This window comes from Oryza sativa, chromosome 9 (assembly GCF_034140825.1).
Source record: "Oryza sativa Japonica Group chromosome 9, ASM3414082v1".
NCBI lineage: Eukaryota > Viridiplantae > Streptophyta > Magnoliopsida > Poales > Poaceae > Oryza > Oryza sativa.
Window position 1 is genome coordinate 10,410,052 of NC_089043.1, and position 23,052 is coordinate 10,433,103.

Here is a 23,052-nt window from a genome sequence, read left to right on the forward strand (position 1 = left end):
GGAATATAAGTTATGGAGATCACATTCATCTCCAGTGTTGTAAGAAATTATATGCCTTTTTGAAGTTGAGTTTACTAGTAGCTTGCTGCAAACATACTCAACTGTTCCCCATTGAAAACCACATCCATGCATAAGTCAAGATGCTTTTGGATGATCTTGATACTCGCTAGCCAGCTGATCACGAGTTTTGTGCATGCATTCACGCATGATGATCTGGCCACACAGTGAGAATAGAGGACTAGACACTGTACACATAATATATATGCCACTTCACTGTGCAAGTCTTCCTCACAGATATTCCATCCGTTTCAACATAACTTAACATAGAATGAGATGTGACTCACGTGTTTATATATCTAGATTCGTTATACTAGGTTAAGTTATTTTGGGACCGAGCAAGTAATTAACTACTATCGTGCCTGCTGCATGCTACGGCTTTTTCCCTCGATCAGATTCTTGCATTTGCCTGTCGATCAGCAGGCAGGCAGGCACAGCCTGCGCATGCATATATATCGATCTGGGTGAAATATTCCATCTGTTTTGGGAGCTGGTGCAGCTTTGCCATGAATTTGCTATGCATGCGACACTGCTGGATCCATGGCTTCTGCACTCAATAAGAGGAGAGGAATGTTTCCTCTCTGCAGGATATGTGCCCACATCCAAGTTGTTTTTTACCTTTTGTCGGGGCTCCATTAATTTTAATTCGGAGCTGATCTGCATGGACAGTTAATATTCGTCCAACCATGCTTAGGAGAACCAGAGAAAGGACCATTATTTTGATGAACTGATCAGTTGCTGTGTAAGCATGCATAGCCTGCTATATATAGGCCCCACTACTATCCTCACTCTAATAGATTATTAATTAAGAGTAAATTTCACGATCAAAACTATAATTGTTTGGTCAAAACTGCCATTTTGCTTCAATACTAGCAACAAAACATTTCATCGTAGAACTACAACTTTACCCCAAATAATATATATATATATATATATATATATATATATATATATATATATATATATATATATATATATATATATATATATATATATATATATATATATGTGTATGTATGTATATTCGTGCTTTGCAACGGGCAATCCCATATAATTAGGGATTATCTATACTATGTGGGTGGATTGAGGAGAAAGTAATGGCGCGACCTCCGCACATGGTGAGAAGAGGATGCAAGAAGGACGACTATATTTTTATATTTTTAAAGTAGTAGAGATAAGTGGATGACATATACCCTAAGTTATGCTAGCATACGAATTGCATCCGGAATGACGAATGGATTCAAACTTGTCGAACAAACAAAATATCAGCAATCAGATCAAATTGTATACTATTGTTGTAGTTCTATCTCAAATAAACGGCTAAAATCGAAGCAAATTAAATTGATAAGTCTTGAAAACAGTCCTCTCAAATTTACCCTTAGGTTTTTTACCCGTTCTCCTTTATTGTACTTTTAATTATATATGTACATGTCGGATTTTTGTCATTTTATGACTTCATTTTTTTTAATTTAACCGCTGCACAAATCCGAATCTGAAATAAAACTGAGTAGCTAGGGAAGGACACACATATAGAGCTAGCTTTTACTTCACTATATATGCTGACTAACTGACGACGATCAGTAAATCCTCGGGTTGTGTAGTACGTTATATTCCGTTATCCTCTTAACATGCATATATTGTTGTGCATATATATTCAACCTGCATACCCGTGATGCATGCACAGCCTTTCTGCAACTACAGTGTACGTATGTATATATGTGGGCGTATATATACATGACCGTGTTTATTTTGTGTGCCAAATTATTTTTGAAGTATACAGACACACATTTGAAGTATTAAACATAGACTAATAACAAAACAAATTACAGATTTTGCCTGTAAACTGCGAGACGAATTTATTAAGCCTAATTAATTTATCATTAGCAAATATTTACTATAGCATCACATTGTCAAATCATGGCGTAATTAGGATCAAAAGATTCGTCTCGCAATTTACATGCAAACTGTGTAATTATTTTTTTCGTCCACATTTAATGCTTTATACATGCGTCCAAACATTTGATGTGATGGAATTTTTGGAAGTTTGAATGAACTAAACACTGCCTATGTGTATATATTCAGCTACATATTGTCCTGTATCTGACAGCAGTTAAACTGGTTCGCTAGCTATACGCATATATATATATATATATATATATATATATATATATATATATATATATATATATATATATATATATATGTGGGGTTAAATTAATTTTTTGGAGGCATTGTAAAATACGTTGATCCAACAGCAACGTGACAAGGCTACATATATACGTGCTGCCAATATGTATGTCTACCCTCGAGGAGCAGCCCTGTACGTATTTCAGTACGGTCACTGCTAGCTGGTACTAGCTAAACAAGTTACTACCTAGAGATTCCACCGTACCTGCATCCAATAATGCAGACGGTTTTACGCGAGGTAGTTCAATCGCCTGAAATTTTCAAAAAAAAATTCAGTAATCCATTTAATGATTCTCATCACTTCCTTATTACTGGTATACTACAAATACACAATTATATGAAATAAACTTATGAAGATTTGAAAAATACATGAAATTAAATAGTCAAAACCTAGAGAGAAATAAAATAAAACCATGTTAAAATGAACTAAAATTGCACATACTACGTACAATTTTAAGCATGGAAATGTACGTAATTTTAGATTGATGCATGAAATCAAGCAAATCAACTTCTGAACTATGTCTCATGAGTTCATAATCACAACTGAAATTGTTGAGAAAGAAATATGAGTTAGTATATATGTTTTAGGGTGAATAGTTAATACGGTCCCTGAAGTTTCGCTCACTACTACAAATCAGGTTTTTCCTGGCAGCTAGATTAAGTTTTTGCTGGCGTCCATCATCGCCGCCAGTGTTAAGGCCAGTGAAAATAATGAATTTTCGCTTGCGGACATCCGGCCGCCAGCAAAAACAATTTTTGCAAGCGGCCAAGCTAAGAAAGCCACCAGTGAAAATACAGTTTCGCTGGCAGCACCTAAAGAGACCTGCACGGCGAAAATGTTTTTAAGGAGAAAAAAAATTAAAATCAAAATCCCCAAATCCATGTCCCAAATTCAAAATCCATCAAGCCGAGCCGCGGGCCGCCGCTGTCGTCGTCGAGCTGAGCCGGCCGCAACCCTAGCCACCGAGGGCCACCGAGGGCCGCCGTCGCCGAGCCTGCACGTGGAGCCATCGTTGCCGAGGGCCGCCGTCTCCTTTGACAGCCGCCAAGCCAGGTCTGGCGGTCCGGCCTTGAGTCCCGCTAGCGGATCCTCCTCCTCGTCGCCATCGTCGTCGGTGGAGACGACGGATGCCAGATCTGCCTTGGAGGAGGCGGAGAAGACGAGTTGTCATCGTCGCTGCCGCTGAGGTGTCCCGGCGCCGCCATCGCCCCCATCCCATGCCGCAGCCGGCCACCACACCTTTTCCGCCGTTGTCACCGCTGCTTCTGCGTGAGGTGTGCTCCGCTGCCGCTGTCAAGCACCGCCACCTCGAGCGCCACTGCGACCGAGCACCGCCACCCCGCACCACTACCGAGCCACCCCCTCCCCCACACCGCTGTGGCCGAGCCACCCCCTGCCCCGCGCTGCCGCAGAGCCACCCCCAACCCCACGCCGCTGCGACCGAGCACCGCTACCCCGTGCCGCCACCGAGCAATCCCTTCCCCCGCGCTGCTCCGGGCCATGAATTGAGAGGAGAGGGAGAAGGCAACTTTGGATCTGAGAGAGGAGATAAGAAGGCAGAGAAGTCGATGGTGGGCGGTGCAGGCGCACGGTCTTTATTCACCAAATTTTTTTAGCAGTCCTCTTTACCTACCGCTAGTGAAAACGCTATTTTCTTGCTGGCGGACACTTAAGAGGTCCGCCTCGAAAAATAGGGTTATTTTTTCTAGCGGACCTCTTAGCGTGTCCGCCAGTGAAAATCGATTTTTGCTGGCAGTCCATAGCCCTCCACCCCTCTTTACATTTTTTCTGGCCTTTTTAGCATATGGTTGCCAGTGAAAATTTTAGCGTGACACTAGGAAAAATCGTTTTTCTAGTAGTGGATTCGGGCTCAGTTTAAATCTTGAGGTTTCAAATCATCCAAACAAGTCCTCCAAATTAATTATTTGGGTTAATATAGTCCTTGGACCTAAAAAACTGCCACGTGAGCATGCCAAGTCATCATCGCATGCAGCAGTATGAATGAAATGACCATTCTACCCTTATATACCATAGGAAATAAAGAAAAAAAGAAGATAAATGTTTCACACATGTAGCATCATTTTAGAATTGCCACTTATGACTGCTATAGCCAAGCACTGATTGTGTAAATTTCTTTGTTGGCCACCCATCCGCAACAATGTTGGGCCTGGGCTGGCCTGTTATTTTTTTTTCTATTTGGCTCTTTTCTTTCTTTTCTATGTGGTACATAAGGGTAGAATGGTCATTTCATACATACCGCTTCATACGAGGATGACTTGGCATGCTCACGTGGCATTTTTTTCGGTCCAAGGGCTATATTAACCCAAATGATTAATTTGGAGGACTTGTTTGGACGATTTGAAACATCAAGGACTAAACTGAGCCCGAAGCGAAACTTCAGGGACCGTATTGGCTATTCACCCTATGTTCTAATTAAAGTTGCAAATAGTACAAGGAGAATGTTCCGTTACAAAATTGAAAATTTAAATTTTAATATATTTTATTTATAATTTGTTGTTTTCATTTTTGAAACTGTCGTCTCTCGGACTTAGCTTGAAACAAGATGCTTGAGCAATGGTTCCTAAGAGCAGCATGTCTATCAATTTCATCAAGGCGGCTAAGTTTAAATAATAGTAGGTTTATTAAAAGAATATTAAGTTATTTTCTCGCGAATAACCGAGATTGGAAAAGTCCATATGTACAATTTAGGACATTAGAATCTTTATTAAGATAAACTTCGTTTGTTAGTACCGTTGTGATCTTTTTCTTAAAAGGAAATTCTTGCTTTGTCTATGATTCATGACATCTCGTTTTTAAACTAGAGGGGTATCAGGATATGGTACAGCCCAAAAGAAGCACTGGTCATACGTTAGGATCAAACTCTGAGCAAACTGTGGTCTTTTCTTGTTGGACGCAGCCACAAACACATCGATGAACCGCGACTTTATATTAGCAGACACTCACGTGAGGCCTGAATTTCATGCCGTACCTGCCTCCTGCATATATATCATGTCATATATATTTGCTGAGATCGATGTGCATGCATGGATGGCCGGAAGAGGTAAATAAGAAATATTAAAGCGATAATGCTCAATGCCGGGCGACCAAGAGAGGGGGGGGGGGGGGGAGCCGGATCGGGCTTTGACACACAATTATACATGCTCCTGTCTCTACATGTGGCGTATGTACCCGGCGTATGTACCCGATAGACAACCTCTCGGATCAGTGACCTTTGGTTCTTGACGGGACCCCTCTCCGACATAGATGAGGCTCGTCACCCAATTAAGATGAGCTATGTGCAACGTATAGGTGTGCATGTATGCTAGCAACATGGTGATCTGAAGCGAAACTCCTAATGGGCGATCGATCGCCCCTAGCGATCGGGTTGCCCCCCCTCTCCTCCACATGGTTTTCTTTTTTGGCACCGCATTACTTTTCTATTTTAGTAAATTTATGTACCTAAAGTTTGTACATCTCAAGTTTACACATGTAAAGTTTAGAGACCTAAAGTTTATATTTCCGATTCAAATTTGAATTTAAATTCAAATATTTTTTATATATAGTATTTCTATACATCTAAAGTTTATACACCTAAAGTTTATAGACCCAAAGTTTATAAGTCAAAAGTTTATATACCTGATTCAAATTTGAATTTGAATTATATCCGATTCAAATTTGAATTTGAATTCAAACATTTTTTATATATAGTATTTCTATACATCTAAAGTTTATACACCTAAAGTTTATAGACCCAAAGTTTATAAGTCAAAAGTTTACATGCCCGATTCAAATTTAAATTTGAATTCAAATATTAGTTTATAGATCCAAAGTTTATAAGTCAAAAGTTTACATACCCATTTTAAATTTGAATTTGAATTCAAATATTTTTTATATATAGTATTTCTATACATAAATTTTTCCAACTTTGTTTTTTAATTTTTTTTAAATTTATAGTATAGTAGGAAGAGAAGAAGGGGAGGAATAAGGGGGAGAGAAGTGTATAGGGCGATGGGGATCGATCGATCGCCCATTAGCCACGCCCGATCTGAAGTACCTATGGACTTAATTAATATTCGCTGTGCATTGGAGTGATCTGTGCGCGTGCATGCATTCCATGCCTGGGCGTCCACTGATCCATCACTGTCGATCATGCCATATGCATATATGATTCATGAATGCATGCAAATCTATACCATCTCGGATCAAAACTCACTATCGATAAAGCGGAGACAACGTAGGGACATGGGTGTACATAAGTACACCCAAAGTTTTATGAAAAAAACAATATGTAGTATGTGTATTAGGTATAGTTTGGTCCAATAGTTGCCTTTCCACTCAAAACATCAATTATTTCGACTATTTTAACACAGTGTTAACTATTTAATTTTGTTTGTTTTTATAAACCTTATTAATGTTGATTTTTAATTAACTTTTAGTGAGATCAAGAATATGTCGCTGGTTTCTGTCTCTTTAAGCTTATGTAAAGAGAGAGACGTGTGTTCGGGACCATATTCATGGGTATTTGAATATGGTGGTGTTACGAGTACTCTACAGTGGTGTATATATGTGTGTGTGCGTACGTCTACCGTATAATCGGGAAAAAAAATCCTGCCTATGTCACAGTGACTACAGTCTACACAAGAGTACAAGACAAATTCATGTGCAACCTGCCACTGATGCAAGATCCTTTTATTTTTTTGACCTTGCCGAGATTAAACTTTTTCGAGATCTTTTACAACGACCATTATTTACATATCATATTGAATGAAGAGAGGTTGCATCTCGTCATCATGCTTGGTCAGGTCCATCGATCAGATGCATGTGCATACAGTACACAGTACACTTGAAGAGGTTTTGTTTGCTAGTAGATCACTACCGGAGCTGCACACATAGAATACAACACTGTCACGCATGTTTGGATGCAGGCGACGTTACAGTGAGAGAATGTGTAGTTTTTCGGCTTTGTGCGTAGGATCAATCGATGATCGATCGACCGGGCATTTTGGGATTTTTTGAACTTGGACAATAATAAGATGCTTGATGATCAAACAGCATATAGTGCTGGACCCAGATCGATGACCAATATGGATCATGGATGTATCGATGACCGATATATATGTGCTGTGCACGAACACAAACTGCTTACAAGCATGCTGGCTACTTGTTAGTTGTTAGTAGTTGTTTTTTGGGGGGTTCACTTGTGTCAGTAATGTCGTTGTGAGAGAGAGAGTACCTATAGACATATATTTACAAATTGTTGGAATCACTTTGGTAAAAAAAATAAAAGTATATTTAAGCAATATTAAGATAGTATGATGTGTGTATTTATAAGGATGAGTGTGTGCGCATGTATGTGATAGTCTCCACATTTAAACTGTGCTTTTGTAAGAAAACTGTATTAAAATGTAAGACGGTGCATTTTGTTTTATTACAATAAATCTTTTACCGAAAACTATTAGGTTGTATTTCTGTGACAAAACAAATGCGAGAGGAAGTGTATATTTGACATGCATGCAGGAAATGCTTAGAGCACCCGCAATGGTTATCTATAGACTCTCTACAAGAAATCTATGTTAGCATATTTTCCTACTTGAAAGAGATTAAATGAAGAGAGAGAGCAAAACTATTTACTAACCTGGAGATAGTCTATAGATAAAAACGAGGCAATGGATTAGAGAGCTATAGATACCCATGTAGACATGCTATTGAGGTGGTTTACTATTAATCTATGAGATGTACATGTTTTATAGAGAGCATCTTACTTTACCATTGTAGGTGCTCTAGTTAGCAGCAAATTATAGATTAACTGTATCTACACTTTTGCAGCCACATACATGAATGCGTAGGTGCATGATTGGACAGTACATGATCAAAACCGTTCGAATCAAACTTGTACATATATATGCCGGCAGTATATTTTCCGCAATAAGCCTCGTGATCCCTTGATCTGCATGCCAAGAACACAAGATCGAATTGGCCTCTGTGTGATAATCATACACATCGATACGTAGCTCTGAATCAAGCAAAATAATATGGATCGATCGATCGACCGATGATCATGCGTGTGTGCATGCATGGCCGGACAAGACAATTACTGAAGAAATGCAGAGCTACCCCGGCTGCATATGCATGCTGTCCGTCCGCCGGCCCTTGGGTAGAGGTCCAGATGGATAACAGGAAATGGACAATGAAAAGTGTACGAGTTTGGACCATTCTTTGTGACGGCAGATGTGGCCGACCGGAAGAGATCTAAAGAATCACTGAACGATTGAACTGGACCAGCTCTTCCAACTATTTGTTCCAAAACTACGGAAAGGTCAGCATAGTACTTTCCCAATTAATTAGTGTTTCATTGTTTTAATCTGAACGGTACTTTTGTTTCAGATTGTTAGTGCATCCAATATTGCAGAGGTTAGCAGATTGATCAGTCCAATATATTCATTCTTGAACAATAGGTGTGTGAATAAATTAACTCCCTATGTACTATATACGGTGTTGAAAACTACTCCCTCCATTCTAAAATATAGGATGCAACTAATTAACCTTTTTCGATGTTTCATACTACAAGACATGTGCATGCACACAATTAAGTAATATCTTCCCCTCTCTTATTTTTTTAAATCCTTCACCCTTAAAATCTCTATTCTACTGAGTACATGTATTTATTAGGATGATCCAAATGACTAGGTGATAGTAATTTTTTTAGTTGCGTCTTATATTTTGGAATGGAGAGAGTAAACACCATGTTAGTTCTCAGCACATTCTCAGTGGAGGTTTCATAATTAGAGAGTTAATTTTAATCTCATGAGATGTGCTCAATTGCCAATTCAATTAACATGCATATCTAGAAAAACAGATAAACTTCTTTTCCGCAATTATTTAAAGAACATACATAACTGCAAAAGGGGGAATATACATTATGGTCCTTGAAGTTTTCGATCTACGTACAATCAATTTAGTCCCTGATCTTTTAAATTATACAAACAAAGCCATAAACTTTGTCATGTGGCCTATGTAGTCCCTGAACTAATTGAAAATTATCACGTGGGCATTCCATGTGTTCCTCCCATTCAAATATATGATGAAATATCCAATTTTCCCTTGCATATATCTTGGAAAGGAGAGAAAAAGAAAAGGAAAAAGGGGAATAAAAAGAAAAGAAGTAATTTTTCGTATTAATTTATTTTACAATTTTAACATTCAAATAATGCAACTCTGTACCCGGCATTTGTTTGGCATGCTAATTATATATTAGGTGTTTGTAGCTAATTTAACTTCATATTGGCATGCAGGCAGAGAAAAAACAGGTATACTGTCATATGTCCATAGTCACATTTGAATGTTAAAACTATAATAATTAATTAAAATGTAAAATTGCTGTTTTATAATATTTTTACTTTTTTTCTTTCATATGGTATATGTAAATGGTAAATTGGCATTTCACCATACACTACTGAAAAACAATTTTCCTGTATAGGACCCATTTAAATTGCACACGAACCATAACTGGTCGCTTCTAAGAAAAATTATGCTTATGATTTTTCCGTGCGGTCCTCTTAAATGGACCACACGCGAAAATGACCCTATTTTCACGTGCGGACCTATTAAGAGGGCTGCATGACAAAATACCCACACCCTCTTTTCCCTCTTACCCACTTTAAATTTTCCCCTCTGTCTCTCCTCTCCTCTCTATCCCTTTTTTTCCTCCTCTCTTCTCCGCGCGGCCTCTCCTCTCCTCACTCCTCTCTCCCCTCCTCTCTTCTCCTTTCCTCTCCTCCCGATGGTGGCGGCAGGCTGAGGCGACGGCGGCGTGCGGCAACAGCGGCGGCGGCCTCCTGCACGTAGCAGCAGTGGAGGCACGGGATCCAGCGGGCGGTGACCAACCCCCGCACGGATCTAGCGACCGCGGCCGTCCCCGCATGGATCCGGTGGCCGGCCACCCTCTCCCTGCGCGGGATCTTGCTCCCATCCCCTTTCTTCCCTCCCAAGATTCGGCGGAGTGGAGGGCGTCGGCGGCGGTGCGACCGGAGGGGAGGACGGATCCAGCGGCGGGCGACACGGCGGCCGCCACCGCCGCTGATGAGGGCGGGAGCAGCGTCCTCGGCCGACGACGACGACGAGGGTGGGAGCGACGTCCTTGGCCGACGACGATGACAAGGAGAATTTGGTGGCGGCCGGGAGCGGCGGCACCGCCGATTCTAGGGTTTTCTCTTTTTTCTTGAAATTTTATTTTTTTTGGTTTTTTGTTTTTTCGTGCGGGAGACAAATCCGATTTTTGCATACCCTTGGGTGCGTGCTGGCCGCCTACCCGCACGCGAAACCGGTTTTGACTGCACGCGAAAATTATTCTCGTAGTAGTGGTAAATTTTACATGAGAGGATGACATGGTGTATTCACGTCATGAGTTAACTAGGGCCAAGGACTATATTGTGCCGTACGATAAACTATAAGGACTCATTGATAATATAAGAGGTTAGGCATTAAATTGATCCCAAATCAAAACTTCAAGAACTATATTGGCTAGTCTTCCATTGCAAAATCATCAAAAATAATATATATTTTCAATTCTTCTTTCAAGAAAAACATGCATGTGTCTAAGAAAACTTTAGTTCGTCCATGTAAGACATGAATGCGTTGGTGTTAATTACCACCAGGATCAATTAGGGAAGTACATTTTACTCTTTATTTTTTCTTCATTAGTTTTTCGTTGGTAGATTTTACAGCGGTGGTTCTTAGCGTCAATGATTAGTCGGTTGGTGTCTTAACGAGATGCATGACTTTTGAAAAAGATAGCTAGCGTTCAGAGAGATGCACATATATATGTACACATATGTACTTCCCTAAATGTATAGTATAGTACAATATTAATTTCTTCCTCTATAAATACTACTGTATTTGTCTGGCCAATAGATTAGAGGTGATCAAAGTAATGCTCCATATTAGGGAAACACCAATAGTATGTAGTGGAATTATGGGTGCATAACTCCACTCATTAAACTAAGTTCAAATCCCGATGTCTACAAATATTACACACATACAAACATAACTTTAGTAAAATCAAGGATGTGCGATTACAAAGGAACAAGTGGTGTATGTGGGTAACTGCGTATGCATATGTCATGTAATAAAAGATATAATGTTCCAGGTTTGCATGCATGCACCAGTAAAAACAATAAATAAGAGGGAAAAGCCTATTTTGTTCTCGATAGGCGCCAATTCTAATTGCAAGGCTTCTCTTGTTTGGTATGAATTGAAACGGCTTGGTTTTATTCTAGCCTAATTGTTTTCTGCCCCTGTCCTGTACGGACCCAATAACAGCCACTGGGCCGGATGGGATGGGCCTTTCCTTGCTTGGCCTTTTTGGCTCAGGACCACCATGGTGATCGAGCCCGGTTGAAAATTTTCCATTTTTCCGTCTCCTACACTGTTTTCCGTCTCGTCTCCTCCTCATCTATTAACCCCACGTGAAGAAAGGCATATCCTGAACAAAATTTGAAAACCGGAATTGTAAACATATGCTACTCCCACTGCCACTGGCGCTACATAACTGCGCGCCGGGGGTGGGGGGGGGGGGGCCGCGCGACCACCTACAGTACTACTCTACTACTAGTACTAGTAGTCTACTAGTACTACTACACTACTATTATTACTATTAGTACTACTACTTCTATACTACTACTAGTATTACTACTATATAAAATATATATTTTTATATATATATTTTTTATGTATAAAAAAAATACACACATACAAACTTTGTATACGATGTGTACAAACTTTGTATACAACGTGTATAAACTTTGTATGTGATGTATACAGACTTTATATACAACGTGTACAAACTTTATATACATACCTATTAAAAAATAAAAAAACTAAAAAAAACATCATGTATATTCGTATACACGTATACAAACTTTATATACTGCACGTATACAAAGTTTGTATACACGTATACAAACTTTATGTACGACATATACAAAGTTTATATACACGTATACAAACTTTTTATACGTCTACGTGTATGCTAAAAAACCGGAAAGAAAAACCGAAAATAAGAGGAAAAAACCGGCGGGCCCCACCCCTACGCACGCGCCCGCCACGCGGCCCCCTCCGCGCGCGCCACGTGCCTCGCCGCGGGGGGAGGGGGGGGGGCGACTGATTGCGTTTTAGCCGTTTCGCATAAATGTGCTAGACTTGACATATTTTGTGGGGTGGGGGGCATATAAACATATGCTTCCTATTCTGTTCAAAATAAATAGTTCAAATATGAGATGTGATATATTATAGATGTGTCTAGAGTGGTAGTTTTATAATGTGTTACAGGTCGTATTAGGTTTGTTAATTAGGTAGGACTGTTCTTGAATGCCCATGACTCTATTATCTATGTGGCTTATCAACTTATGCTTATCCACCTTTGATATGTGAGTTTTGTTCATGCATACTAGCCAATTTGTCGCGCGTTGCGCGACTTTTAGATGCCTATATAAAACCCATGTATATATGGATCATAATATATGATAATGAGATTCTACCTTAGATTTTAAATTTATGAAAACCATAGAACTTCTTAGGCCACAACACTCACATGAAGATGTGATATTCCACGAATTCAACCAGGAAATGAGGGATTATGCCTTGTGCTAAACAGTGGACAAATAAATGGGGGATTATTTATTATGTTTATCTTTAACATGGCTTAATAGTTGGAAAGAATTAGACCACCAGACCTTACATAGTGGGGGTTGAGCTTCCAGGTTAAGTGCTCTAAACACATCACTACAAAAATTTATCGGATCAACCTTTTCCAAATATGGTAACATAAGTCATTTAACATAATATCATAAGTTGAAGCACAAAACCTCGAATCTAGGAGGCATAGAGCACTACGATTTGCCACATCAGTTAATCTTATTGGCTACTTCAGACTTCTCAGTTTGGTGCCAAAACGATTAGATACTGAGGAGCTCAATGACTTATTGTCTGGTTCAAATTTTGTTATGATATAAATTAGCATGGTTTAAATTACAGTAAAGTAAGAATGCAACATAGTACTTCAATGTCAGAGATTATCTTTTGCCCTAAGAAAAGATAAATATAAGCACTGCAGTTGCACACTATAGCAGTTCGACGATGGGCTTATTGTCAAGGTGCTTCCGGATGAATTCCTATACCATGAATTATCAAACACCTGCAAGACATGGATGCCTAATTGTAAGTTCAATACAAACAAAAATGCAATGGGTTATATCTCATAGGTACCTTGCCGACTTATGGGCTTCTTTTCTTTACCAATAAAATTTTGTCACTAATCATGGAAAGCATCCTCAGCAACTACATTTGGAATTTCACTGTTTTATAGGCATTCTGACTATATCTGGATTTTAGATATACCTTATCTTTTCGAAGTGCAATGTCGATCAAAGCATTAAGCGGTATTCTAACAGTTTGCTGCCGTGCATCCAAAATAAAGTGTCAAATCTTATAAAGAACTCAAATCAAATATTTTCTGTAGTTTTACTTCATATTTTACATGGCACTCATTTTCTTTACTTTTTTCGGTTTTTCCTATATCCATTATCATGGGATACGTTTCCTAATTAATTAAGCATACACTGGTCAGCTAAAATGTTCGTAATTTCCTAGGACCAACTATTGAAAGCTATGGTGCTGGTATATTGGAAGATGGAAACAACTCTGGCGGAAGCGTAGAAAATGTTCAATCTCAAAAGCATTGAAATTACAGGAGAAAGATCAAAAGGAGTAAATATTTTTTGTGAATGATTCTCATCACCTGTGAAAACCCATCGGGTGAGAGGACATCGCAATCACCACTCATGTTGGGATCCACCCCAATCGCCGCCGGAAACGCATCGGCGGCAACATTGGGAATTTAGGAGCGAAAGGCCACGACGGCGGCGGCGTCTAGGGCGGTGAGCGTAGGGCGTTCATGTGGTCCTGTTGCCGGCGGGAGGGCCGGTGGAGGCAAAAGCAGCACCTGGAGCCACATCTCGCCATCCCCATCTCCACCGCCACTGTATCCTCATCCTCCTCCCTATACCTGATGCCGTTGACGGCGGCAGAGGGGAGACGACGAGGGGCTTCAGAGGAGATTGGGGGTAGGAGTGGGAGGAGGAGGGGGTAGCTGCTGGCTTGGTGGGGAGGTGCGGAGGCGAGCTCGCTACGGAGGCGGAGTGCGGGGGTATGCGGCGGCGGCGCGTTGGGGACAGAGAAGCGACGCATAGATGATGCAGGAATGAGGGAACGTGATTTTTTTAGGGACGTGGAAGCGCTTACGTGCAAAATAAATTTCTGGAAGGACCTAGAAGAGGTTTCGCCGATTGCAGGATCTGACGGCTCATCTCATCTAAAGTGGAAATCGGACGGTCCATGTATTTTCGATGATGTGGCGCAATCTAATGGTGAAAATCTTTAGTTTTTTCACTACTTTAGGGCCCCTTTGAATCGCAGGGTAGAAAAAACGGAGGAATAGGAAAAACACAGGATTCTGACAGGAATTGAAGTGTAAAACAGAGGATTACAAAACATAGGAAAAACACAGGAATGGTCGTTTGATTGGAGCGCAGTAAAAACGCAGGAATCGGATGAGAGAGATAGACTCAGAGGAAATGTTCCAAGAGGTTAGACCTCTTGCTAACTTTCCTCCAAAATATGTATAGGATTACCCATTCAATAGGAATTTTAAAGGATTGGATATGATTCAATCCTTTGTTTCAAAGGCCTTCATAGGATTTTTTTCCATAGGATTGAAATCCTCCAAAATTCCTATATTTTCCCTATAAATCAAAGGGACCCTTAGATTCTACAGGCCCTTCTACAGATAGGGGTGGACTCAGGACTGACCCAAGGCTCGGCCCAGCCCATAGAGAATAGGGTTGATTGGATCCATGCCATTACAAAATTGCCCATTTAGAAAAATACTATTATTATTCGTGAAACTTGCTACATGCCATTGCAATTTTCTAAAATGCAAACCATACCATTGCTGTCGGGTTTTCTATTACGGAATTGCTAATGCTCTGTTGACAGAAAATAGGGTGCTAAATCTGTCACTTTTTTTTATCATTCATCTTTGTTTAAAATTCGTGCTGCATTTGGATTGAGCAAAAGTCAGGCACGGCTGTGGACTTTGAGATGGACCGGGCTTTTGTACTTTGTTGTTGCGTTCTATGGGTCCCACACATTTACTGTTTAATTTCGAAACACACGCCTGCGTTTTTTCCTCGCATTTGAGCAGTGTTTTCTAGATCCCACGCTTACTAATTATATCGTACTTACACTATAATTACATATGTAATTTTATGACTTACATCATAAATATACTAAAATTACGAACTTACAATATAAATATATATGCCGATTTTTTTTGGTGAATATTATAACGTCATATTATAGTTACTCCCTAAATTTGATGTTTATCCTATGGCTTAAAAAATCTGCATAATAGGAGGATAGAAAATCTGTTCAGTCCCTTTCTATTAATATCGTCTTCCATCGCGACTTCAGTCAAGGTCGATCATGCCCATCTTCAATCTCCAGCCACCGTCGAGAGTTGATACCGGCGAGTTATCGGCCGTTACAGGAACTTCCACCATCTCCTTTGTTGACTTGCTCTCGCGCTCGCACACGCACGCATCGTTCTTGCTCTGTTACGTTGCCGCGACCTGCGAGCGTAGCGCGCTGCCGCTCGGCAGGTGCATTGGATGGATCCGGTTGGAGTGTTTCGATCTGCTCGTTGGGCGGATGGTTTGCCGGTTTGGGTGGTTGTCTGACCAAATTCCTGAATACTGACGACTAATTCAATTTCGCTCAGTTCAGTTCTTGGTGCTAAGAATGTTGGCCCTCATAGCCTCCAGACGGGTTTACATTACAGGTTGACCACTAAATTTCGAGTCCTATCAGTATCACGGTTTTCGATAAATTTCGACTAAATTTCGACCAAATCTATTGTTTAACCTTTAAAATTTCAATAGAAACTTAATTCCAAGCCGTGTCAAAACGTCGAAATTTCGTGGAATTCGACCGGTTTTCGTCGGAATTGTGAACCCTGCCGCTCCAGCTACGGCTGCTACGCCATGTTCGTCTCGACGCCACCGGAGAAGGACGGCTCAGGGATCGGCCCCTCCGTCATCTGGGACAACCGGACGAGTGTAGACCCCCGATTTTGGAAATCGGAAATCTTATGTGTTTATCCGTACCAATCCCTGGATCAGTAGTTGGTATACACATACATAGTTGGATCACAACATATCACGAATGAATTCAGGCTATAAGAGTTAAATACTTACATTAGGGCCAGGTAGGCCAACAACTATCAGAGAACAACAGCGGAAGACAAAATAATATAAGGGCCCGGTTAACATGCCACAGGCAGTCGACTGGGGAATGAGACCTAGAACAAGACCGCACTCCGAACATCTTGTTGGATACGCAAGCGTACCGACAAGGGCTTCTCTTCAACACTCTCCTAAAAGATATATAAATAGAAAGGGTGAGTACCAACCGTACTCAGCAAGCCACCAAAACAACAATGCATATGATAGAGGGTATTCAAGGAATGGCTATGGTTCTTTTGCACAAAGCAAGTTTTGTAATTCTTTTCACAAGCCTAAGACCTAGCATAGACTGATCAAATTTTAGTACCAGTGTCCACATTAAACAACGACGGTTCTGTCCACCATCCATTGTGATCCCAAGGATAGCTTCCCGCCATTGAGTCGTCATGGTTTTCTGAGGACGTCCACCTTCCCGCCTCTCAGGAAGTGGCTCCAACAGCATAAAAATCATCATGCAATATCCCATCCCACACAAGTTAAGAATTTAGAGTCTAGCCAAGTGTAATACATGTCCCGGTGCTCAATAACCGCGAGCACGGCTATTCGAATAGATTTGGTTTACTCACACTGCAGTGGATGTACACTTTACCCGCACTCTGCGACTGCCCAACACATGAGCGTCGTCCCAACACATGAGACGCATCACGGCAAAGCTTTTCGATAACCCCGCATTGGCAGCACCCGCTCCATGAACTTTAGCCCTCATGCACTCTAGGCGTCATACGTTTCTAGCAGTGAGAGGAGTTCTGGCGCTCCCGGGAAGGGAAAAACACACACATTCCTACGTTGCTTCTTGTCGTTGAACCCAGTCCATCATGATTGTTCTCTTATGGGTATCCTCATGTAGTATTGCCAAGCCAGCCTCTGACCATCCGGAACGGGCATCCGCCATCCACCTGGCCATCCGAACCGGGCATCCGCCAGCAGACTGCTTGCCGCATCACACACCTAAAAGAAGACCACTACGCATGGATACTCCCTTCGCTCAGCTATCTACTCCGCTAGGTCTATACCCATACGAGAAGTGCGGTTGTACGGGGATCATTTCATGCTTAACTTCATGGCTCGATCCTTAACTGACCAGGGACGGTACTAGCCTTTTCCGGACACCACCAAAATCCTCCAGCCGCCCTAGTCGAAAACAGTTGTTTAACTATATTTTCCTTTCACAAATCATGTCATCAATATCATGGCAATGTGGCGCTTATGTCTCCACATGCCGCATCTCAATAACCTTCCCCAAGGTAATTGCCCAAGCATAAAGCATTTTGATAAATATGAGTATGCATGATTCTAGAGTAGCATTTCTAAGCATTTGTCATAGTTGACTAGGGACTCATACGTAATCATGGTTACAAGGGAATAAGAGTAAACAATAATCAAGGCATGGCATATTCACAAATAGGATGTTTATCATTGCATGCAATTTTATTTGTAAACAAAATAATTTCGCAATTGGGATCAACATGTTCAAGGAATAGTGATGACTTGCCTCCTCAGGATAATCCTTATTATTGATATAATCTTGATCAACCTTCACCTCCTGGAAATTGCAGACGTTGCCTCACGACTAACCGATACACAAGGTCTATAATACGCGAGAAAAACCAATATTCAAACAACAATCAAATATGCACAATAAAATGTACTATTCGTGTTTGCTAATGGATTCCAATCATGCTAAGGGCTAAAGTTTCTTAATCTTTCTATTGTCATCGTGCTCTATTTAGGAGTTAACCAACATAGCATTTATGGTATACATATATATTTGGCTAATCGGTGGTTTAGTCTATCAAATGGCTATGGAAGGATTATGGGTATATATGCATCTATCTAAATAGCACGGTTACATACCAGAGGTTCTGTTGTTAGATGGATTTAGGATCAATCAAATAATGAATCATTTGTATTATTATTTAATTGATGGAGGCTTTACTTTAATTATGAACATATTTTACTTGTCACAATAAATTATAAAAGGTTAATAATTATCCATGCTTTGTATGTTAAAGTTGTTTAGGTTAATCATATTATGGTTACAGATTATCCCATCACATAATTTTACAATGAATAATCCTAATTTACAGTTGAACTATAATTATAATTATATGAGGTCAAGATTTATAACTAGTATTTATGTATATACATGTTTGTCATGTAGTCCCTCTAATTTAATATATGCAACAAGCAAATTAATACTATACCGTATAGTTATAATGGGATGTACAGTATAGGTGTGTGCACAATATCTTAATATTGAATCATTTATTTGAATAGTTTCTATTTACTACGAGCTACACAGTAGATGTGATTTTAAGTGGATTATGAGTGAGTTACCGTCTATACAATTTAAGGGTCGATTTCCAACCTAAACATATACTACTGTATAGGAAATGCCGTTAATTAATTTCGTGCGGGTGATTTTAGTCACACTAGCTCTGTTATTATCTCTCATAAACAAGTTAAAGACTCATCTACGTGTGTTCAACTTTTAGTCACAAAGTATGAGGCTAAACATTATTTATACAATTTGGACGTCATGAGTATAATTATATATTGACATATATTAATAAATGGCACTAGTATTTCCTATGCTTTAATTAATTTGAAACAATGCTCCTAATTAGTTTACATAGGTTTTACAGTGAGAAAGCGTGTTAAAGACAATTATTTGACATCTACTTTACAGTACAATATCAATTTTATTTATTAGCATATTTTTAAGTTAACTATTATGCATCATCTTGATATTAATTATTTTATAAATATAAATATATTTTATTAAATAGTGAATTATATACCATTAGAAAACTTATGAATTTATATGAATTTAGATTCAAGTTTCACTCAAATCAGAGCTAAAACGAATAAGTTACGCTAGTTTAAAGATTCAAATTTGAATAAATCCGAGAAATTGTAAAAAGGTACTGTTCCTAATTCATTATTTTTATTCCTAAACTTTATCCAAATCTCCAAGTGACTGACATGTGGGGTTTAGGATTGTATTTGCTTTCCTACCGGATTATTTTTCTAAAGCAAATCCTATGAACCATTGACAGGTGGGCCCGGCTGCTCTCTCTCTCTCGTTCTTTCTTTTCCCGTCGTCTTCTTCCTCGCACCGAGACGCAGCGGGCGCGGGCAGCTCCGAGCGGCGCGGCCAGGACGGGGCGAGGGTGGCTCAGCGACGGCCAGGGGTGACGCGAAGGAGCTCTAGCAACCACCCGCCGGCGGCCACGGCTTATGGTGGCTTGTGGACAGGCGGCTAAGCCAAGGACCGCCATGGTTCTGAGCTCGGGAGTTTTCGGGGCTAGGGCGATAGAGAGGGTTTCCGACCAAATTGATGGGCGTGGGAGCGTCTAAAGGGTATGGGGATTCCATTTTATTAACTAGATGGAGAAGAGGAGCTCCGGGATGGCTTGTCCACAGCGACCTCCATGAGCAGAGCTTCGGAGCTCGGGCTCGGCATGGTTATGGTCCTAATCAACGACATAGATGGTGGAGATAGTTCCTAGAGGATTAGGAGGGGTCATGGGAGTGAGGACTTACCGAGAGACGGCGGGATGGTGATGCTCGATGTCGCGGTGGCGGAGTAGAGAGGAAGATGCAGCACGCCCACAAGGTGTTCGACGAAATGTTTATGGAGGGAATAGAAAAGGCAGAGAGGGGTGGACGAGCTCGTGGGGGCTCTTGGGGCCGTGTGATGGCAGCCAAGATGGTGTGGGGAGGAAGGGAGATGGGAGGGGGGTATTTATAGGGTGTAGGAAGGGTGGCTTAATGGTCGACGCGACGGACGGCGCACGGGGCTCGAGGACGACATGATGGCGCGTGGGGCTCGAGGGCGACGGCGCCGGTGCGGGCGGGGTTCGAGGCCGGCTAGGGCGGTGCAGCAGTGGGGAGAAAGAGAGCTGGGATGGCTAGAAACAAAATCGAACACCTAGGGGCTAATGAACAGTGCTAGCCAACTATTTCTGATTTTAGAGGGTACTTTGCAATTTGCAATTAGGAAAAATATACTGTTACCACTAATTTTGTCATAAAGTAAAAATACACCGCGTCTAAGTTATTTCATCGAAATTTATATTCAAATAAATATGGTCCAAATTTAAGTTTTATTAAAGATTCTATAATTTCCTAATGAGACTATTATTAACACATTAGCACATTAGCTCAATTTATTTATATGTTAGTTTATTTTATATGGAGGGGTTTAATATATTAAATTTCAATCCCTAAATGCAATTAGGAACTTGGTGCAATATCGATCTACATATCGAATTAAATACTCCCATAATTCTATTATATATATAGAGAGCACAGTTTATTTGAATGATCATCATTTCATGTGTACTCATATTATAGCACCCACCTACATTATTCAAATATTTTAATATTTGATAAAATAGGTTAATAATAACTTTTCTTTTATTTGATTTTAATATCTTGTGTATAATTATTTGTAGGATTAAATATATTCTCGTAAATTATATCTATTGCTTAAATTTAGATCTTTTCTTTACTTTCTTTGTGATCATTTACGGTTTGGTAAGCAATAGCAATCATAACAACCAGCATGATGCAAAAGTTTTAAAAAGTTCAAAAAATTTTAGTGATTTTTATTATTGGGAATTTTCAGGATGTTACAACGAGGCTCCTGGCGGCGAGCAGCGAGTGCGTGTCCATGGTCTCCGCGGCTCTCCAGTACGTACAGGCACTCCACGGTGTGGGTGGCCTGCGTCTTCAGCTCGTCGGACCCAGCAGGGCAGTAGGCAGTGTGCCACGACTCATCAGCGCCGGCTGGAATAGCTCCCATGGCAATGGCACCCCTCCGCAACTTCTCCTCGGCGGCGGCGTCGGGCTCGGAGGCAGCCGCGACGCGCGGTTTGACGTCTAGCTTGCTGCGGTTCCTGGCACAGGCGACGCAGAACTCGCAGAATTCCATCTTGGAGGAGAGCGGCATGATGGCGAGCTTGCCGTGGTAGAGCTCCAGGCAGCATGGTTCCGACGATCCGGGCGCGGCGCATGACTCGCGTGGTGCCGTGGGGCTCCAGCGCGGGGGAGAGCACCGGGGCGGATCTATAGTGCAATGACCGGTGTCAGGCGACACTGGCGACTTTTCGTAAAACCTATAGCGAAACTGCTTATCCATGTATTATAACTTATAACACCATGATCTAAACATAATTAGTATACTATGGCACCAATAGACACGTTATGACACCAATGAATCAATTTTCTGGATCCGCCACCGAGAGCACGACGACGTCAAGCTCGGCGGCCTTGGTTTTGGGCGGCACCTTTGTGCCGTGGTACACACATGGATTGATTTGTTGTGCTGCCCTGTTGCTACTGTTAAAGAATATGGTAGTTAGAGATGTATTAGGATAGGATTGATTTGTGTGGATTCCTTCCTTATCTTCTCCTCATGTACTCCTATACATACCGGTCCCCCTGAGGCTCAATACAATCGTCCCACGTTACGCAGTATATCTCTCCTATACTATCCAACATGGTATCAGAGCGGGCGATCTATTCGCCTCTCTCACGCTTCCGTCGCCGTCGCCCCCGGGAGGGTTCTGATCTCCCGGAGATGGCCACCAATTTTTTTTCTCCTTGTCTTACCATCGCCATGGAGGATTCAATCTCCTATATGGCCGGTCGTCGTTCGTCTGCGTCTTCATTTGTCGCTGAGAGGGATTGATCTCGGTCTCCTCAGCGGCCGCGTTCTTCTTCGTGTCGTCGTCATCGACATCGAGTCAAGAATCAGCAGCAATAATCTCGCAGCATGGATCTACCGGTCAGTGTGGCCACGCCGCTGTCATGGTCCTTGTCGAGTCATCGTCAAGCCATCCTCGCCGGCCGCCGCCTCCTCCGCCGCTGCGCGGTCGCCGTCTGTCTGTCCATCGGGGCGTGATCGTCGGCCAGTGGAGGCGATGATGACGGCAGGGCCGCGTCAGTTAGGCCGGCGGAGCAGCGCGGACGCTGAGGATGAAGTCGACGACGGGCGGCCTGACGGCGATACGAGAGCGCCGCGCACGGAGGTCGACAGAGGAGATGCAATCTGTTGCTGCTACTTGACGACGGCTAGAGTCGACAAAGAACGGTCGTGGAGATCGATCTCTCCAAGACGACGACGACAGCGACGACAGAAGACGAAAAAAAAATTGGTGACTGCCCTCGGGAGATTGGAACCCTCCCGAGGGCGACGGTGGCGGAAGCGTGAGCGGCGGCTCTAGGTCGCCCGCTCTGATACCATGTTGGATAGTATAGGAGTGATATATTGCGTAACATTGCCGGAAGGCGCTGTCGTGAGGGCGGGGGAGTCGCGGCCATGCCTGCGGTACCCGGAGCGGTCCGTGCACCTCTTGTCCTTCACCATGGTGGGGCTGATCCCGCCCTTCTACAGCTTTTTCCATGAGGTTCTGGATTTCTACGAGATCCACACCTTGCACC

The 23,052-nt window shown here is 41.6% G+C and overlaps 1 long non-coding RNA gene and 1 pseudogene across 1 annotated transcript; both read right to left on the minus strand.

Annotated features, from left to right (window-relative positions):
• Positions 1-13,057: 13,057 nt before the first annotated feature.
• On the minus strand, positions 13,058-14,495 carry LOC107277735 (uncharacterized). Its single transcript, XR_001539797.3, has 2 exons — positions 14,040-14,495; positions 13,058-13,436 (listed from the first exon to the last, which is right to left on the minus strand). It is a non-coding gene; the product is annotated as an uncharacterized lncRNA (long non-coding RNA).
• A 1,839-nt stretch (positions 14,496-16,334) lies between these two features.
• Positions 16,335-22,110, minus strand: LOC107278823 (uncharacterized; annotated as a pseudogene).
• Between the last annotated feature and the right edge of the window lie 942 nt (positions 22,111-23,052).